This window comes from Lepidochelys kempii, chromosome 1 (assembly GCF_965140285.1).
Source record: "Lepidochelys kempii isolate rLepKem1 chromosome 1, rLepKem1.hap1, whole genome shotgun sequence".
NCBI lineage: Eukaryota > Metazoa > Chordata > Testudines > Cheloniidae > Lepidochelys > Lepidochelys kempii.
The window spans coordinates 199640877-199646363 of NC_136380.1; positions in this window are offsets into that span (position 1 = coordinate 199640877).

The following is a 5487-nucleotide window of genomic DNA, read 5'->3' on the forward strand; positions in this document are numbered from 1 at the left end:
GCCAACAGCTGATGTAAGTAACCCTCAGTGTCCAGGGGGACATTACATCGCCCTAACTACACCAACATAAGCCTACACCTCTTGTGGAGGTGGAGTTATGTCTGTGTAACAGGGCATTTACATTGGCGGGAGCACAGCAGTAGTGTGTACAGGGACATAGGTTGATGTAAGCTGCCTTATGTGGACCTTACTCTGTAGTGAAGACCAAGCCTCACTCTCACAATACTCTCTGAAGTAGAGAGCTAAGTATTTTTATTCTCATTTTACAAATGAAGAAATTGAAACACAGGAGTGAAGTCATTTGCCCAAAATCACACAGAGAAATTCACACCTCTGAGCAAGGTAGTTATACGGACCTGATGTAAATTTGTAATGTAGACCTGCTCACAGATTCAGCTAGAATTAGGATTCAGGAGTAACCAGAAGCAGAATGCTGGTGGCAACAGGGCCAAGAGATGAGAGTAGATCAAATAAATGTAGTATAATTTTTGACCATATTAACCATTTTTAAAGTAAATTTCATACTGCTGAGGTGCCAGACTGAGAGCCTTGGCAAAGATAAGGTACAGCATGAACAGCAACAACAGCAGACCTTCCTGGATACTGTTCCTTGCCACTGTGCCTCAACTCAGTGTATTTTTTTTCACCTTGGAGTAGCTAACACGTGAGCTATCCTAAGGTAAAAAAAACAGTGAAAACCAGGCACTTTAGTTTTACCATGAGGTAAACTCACCGAGGTCAACCCCTGGACAGTGTGTAGGGCTGTTTACCTTGTACTTCACCTCCTGGTAAAACAACATATTTTAAACAAAAAGATTGTTTGCGGTTCCTGGGAAGTAAGTGACAAGTTTTGGAACTGAAGGACTTGGAAGCACAGCCGCAGGAGATTGTGAGATAATGCTGGCAATCTCTCCAGACCCAAGTCTGATGATCCAGACCTGAGCTGCATCGAGATTGCAAAATGTCTGGGCTCTGACCTGCATTACAGCAGGACTCAGGATCTGACTCACCCCCTTAGCAGGATCTGCAGGCCAGAGTCAGAGGGGTCACTGGCCTGAGTGAGAATAATTTCTGCACGGACCAAAGTGGGCTTGAACCTGAGTCTGAATTGGGGCTTACTGTGCTATGTGGACTTACCCTATGATAAGATTCCCAAAGTGGGGGACCATTTAGTGCCAATTGTGATACTAGTTTATGTAATGTAGAGGCTTGTCCACTGAGAAACGGACTGCAACAAATCAAACTCATTGAAGCCTTGTCTACATTGGACTTTCCCCTAAAATTTCCCATTTTTGCATACAGCAGTGAAGTTCAACCCAGAGGAACGAATGGTGAGAGCACTTGAGTAGACAGGACACAGGCATTTTTAACACTGTTAGAATCATAGAATCATAGAATATCAGGGTTGGAAGGAACCTCAGGAGGTCATCTAGTCCAACCCCCTGCTCAAAGCAGGACCGATCCCCAATTAAATCATCCCAGCCAGGGCTTTGTCAAGCCTGACCTTAAAAACTTCTAAGGAAGGAGATTCTACCACCTCTCTAGGTAACACATTCCAGTGTTTCACCACCCTCCTAGTGAAAAAGTTTTTCCTAATATCCAACCTAAACCTCCCCCACTTCAACTTGAGACCATTACTCCTTGTCCTGTCATCTTCTACCACTGAGAATAGTCTAGAACCATCCTCTTTGGAACCACCGCTCAGGTAGTTGAAAGCAGCTATCAAATCCCCCCTCATTCTTCTCTTCTACAGACTAAGTTCCCAGTTCCCTCAGCCTCTCCTCATAAGTCATGTGTTCCAGACCCCTAATCATTTTTGTTGCCCTTCGCTGGACTCTCTCCAATTTTTCCACATCCTTCTTGTAGTGTGGGGCCCAAAACTGGACACAGTACTCCAGATGAGTCCTCACCAATGTCGAATAGAGGGGAACGATCACGTCCCTCGATCTGCTGGCTATGCCCCTAACTTATACATCCCAAAATGCCATTGGCCTTCTTGGCAACAAGGGCACACTGTTGACTCATATCCAGCTTCTCGTCCACTGTCACCCCTAGGTCCTTTTCCGCAGAACTGCTGCCTAGCCATTCGGTCCCTAGTCTGTAGCGGTGCACTGGATTCTTCCGTCCTAAGTGCAGGACCCTGCACTTATCCTTGTTGAACCTCATCAGATTTCTTTTGGCCCAATCCTCCAATTTGTCTAGGTCCCTCTGTATCCTATCCCTACCTGCCACTGTATCTACCACTCCTCCTAGTTTAGTATCATCTGCAAATTTGCTGAGAGTGCAATCCACACCATCCTCCAGATCATTTATGAAGATATTGAACAAAACCGGCCCCAGGACCGACCCGTGGGGCACTCCACTTGAAACCGGCTGCCAACTAGACATGGAGCCATTGATCACTACCCGTTGAGCCCGACAATCTAGCCAACTTTCTACCCACCTTACATTGCATTCATCCAGCCCATACTTCTTTAACTTGCTCACAAGAATATTGTGGGAGACCATGTCAAAAGCTTTGCTGAAGTCAAGAAACAATACATCCACTGCTTTCCCTTCATCCACAGAACCAGAAGGTGATTAGATTAGATTAGATTTCCCTTCATCCAATCATCATAGAAGGTGATTAGATTAGTCAGGCATGACCTTCCCTTGGTGAATCCATGCTGACTGTTCCTGATCACTTTCCTCTCGTGTAAGTGCTTCAGGATTGATTCCTTGAGGACCTGCTCCATGATTTTTCCAGGGACTGAGGTGAGGCTGACTAGCCTGTAGTTCCCAGGATCCTCCTTCTTCCCTTTTTTAAAGATGGGCACTACATTAGCCTTTTTCCAGTCGACCGGGACTTCCCCCGATCGCCACGAGTTTTCAAAGATAATGGCCAATGGCTCTGCAATCACATCCACCAACTCCTTTAGCACTCTCGGATGCAATGCATCCGGCCCCATGGACTTGTGCACGTCCAGCTTTTCTAAATACTCTCTAACCACTTCTTTCTCCACAGAGGGCTGGCCACCTACTCCCCATGCTGTGTTGCCCAGCGCAGCAGTCTGGGAGCTGACCTTGTTCGTGAAGACAGAGGCAAAAAAAGCATTGAGTACATTCGCTTTTTCCACATCCTCTGTCACTAAGTTGCCTCCCTCATTCAGTAAGGGGCCCACACTTTCCTTGACTTTCTTCTTGTTGCCAACATACCTGAAGAAACCCTTCTTGTTACTCTTAACATCTCTTGCTAGCTGCAGCTCCAGGTGCCATTTGGCCCTCTTGACTTCATTCCTACATGCCCGAGCAATATTTTTATATTCTTTCCTGGTCATTTGTCCAATCTTCCACTTCTTGTAAGCTTCTTTTTTATGTTTAAGATCTGCAAGGATTTCACCGTTGAGCCAAGCTGGTCGCCTGCCCTATTTACTATTCTTTTGACACATCAGGATGACACATCGGGATGGTTTGTCCCTGTAACCTCAATAGGGATTCCTTGAAATACAGCCAGCTCTCCTGGACTCCTTTCCCCCTCATGTTATTCCCCCAGGTGATCCTACCCATCAGTTCCCTGAGGGAGTCGAAGTCTGCTTTCTTGAAGTCCAGGGTCCGTATTCTGTTGCTTACCTTTCTTCCCTGTGTCAGGATCCTGAACTCAACCGACTCATGGTCACTGCCTCCCAGATTCCCATCCACTTTTGCTTCCCCTACTAATTCTTCCCAGTTTGTAAGAAGCAGGTCAAGAAAAGCTCTCCCCCTAGTTGGCTCCTCCAGCACTTGCACCAGGAAATTGTCCCCTACATTTTCCAAAAACTTCGTGGATTGTCTGTGCACCGCTGTAGTGCTCTCCCAGCAGATATCAGGATGATTAAAGTCGCCCATGAGAACCAGGGCGTGCGATCTAGTAGCTTCTGCGAGTTGCCGGAAGAAAGCCTCATCCACCTCATCCCCCTGGTCCGGTGTTCTATAGCAGACTCCCACCACGACATCACCCTTGTTGCTCACACTTCTAAACCTAATCCAGAGACACTCAGGTTTTTCTGCAGTTTCATACCGGATCTCCGAGCAGTCATACTGCTCCCTTACATACAATGCTACTCCCCCACCTTTTCTGCCCTGCCTGTCCTTCCTGAATAGTTTGTAACCATCCATGACAGTACTCCAGTCATGTGAGTTATCCCTCCAAGTCTCTGTTATTCTCTGTTGTTGTTTACCCCTGCAAGGGCCCATACCACAAAACAGACGCAGACATCAGTGATGTACTGGATTTGGACCAATGACATGGTGGTAGAAAGTTCCATATACCACTGGCACACCTTTGAGCCATCCAGCTCCACCACGTTTCTTGTTTTAAGATACTTTGCTAGAGCCAAACTATCATCAGGGAAATTGCCTCTTGTTATTGCTGAAACTATGCTTTAGGTGAAAAAAGTTTCAGTGTACATCCACTTTTATTTTTCAATGTATTAACAAAAAAGTTAATGTATCCATTTTAACACTTCAAGTTAGGGGAGCAGGGGAATACAAAATGAATATAAAAGTACCAAAAGTATTCTTTAGTCAGAATATTATTTCAGTTACACAAGCCTGTGCCTGATAACATACAGTACCATAAAAATTACACAAAAATGGGTTAGCATTGGCCAACACTGATTACAGCTATTTTAGATTGTCCTCTTACTTCCGTAAATCCAGTCATAATAGCTCCTTTGATTTGAAATGATGGGGGCATATGTTGGTTTTTTTAACCTATTTATCACAAATATAAAGTACTGTTCCACACTAAAGGACTACTCTCATAGTAAGCTCTCATAGTAAACTGAAATTTCCATGGATTTACACCAGTGTAACTAAGGACAGAATTTTCCCCTTTGTCTATAACAGCGTGGGCAAACTACGGCCCATGGTCCGGATTCAGCCCACCAGCTGTTTTAATCCGGCCCTTGAGCTCCTACTGGGGAGCGGGGTCTGGGGCTTGCCTCGCCCGACCAGGGAGCAGGGTCGGGGCCATTCCATGCAGCTCCTGGAAACAGCAGCATGGCCCCGCTCCGGCTCCTATGTGTAGAGGCAGCCAAGGGGCTCCACTCTGCACACTGCCCCCGCCCCAAGCGCCGCCCCCGCTGCTCCCATTGGCTGGGAACTGCGACCAAAGGGAGCTGCAGGGGAGGTGCCTGAGGATGGGGCAGCGTGCAGAGCCACCTGGCCGCAGCTCCGCTTAGGAACCGGAGAGGGGGACATGGCCGCTGCTTCCGGGAGCCACTTGAGGTAAGTGCCACCTGGAGCCTGCACCCCTGAGCCTCAGCCCATGCCCCAACCCCCTGCCCCAGCCCTGATCTCCCTCCTGTCCTCCAAACCCCTCAATCCCAGCCTGGAGCACCCTCCTGCACCCCAAAACCCTCATCCTCAGCCCCACCCCAGAGCCTGCACCCCCAGCCAGTGCCCACCCCCCACACCTGACTCCCCCGCCCCAGCCCGGAGCCCCCTCACACACTCTCAACTCCTCAT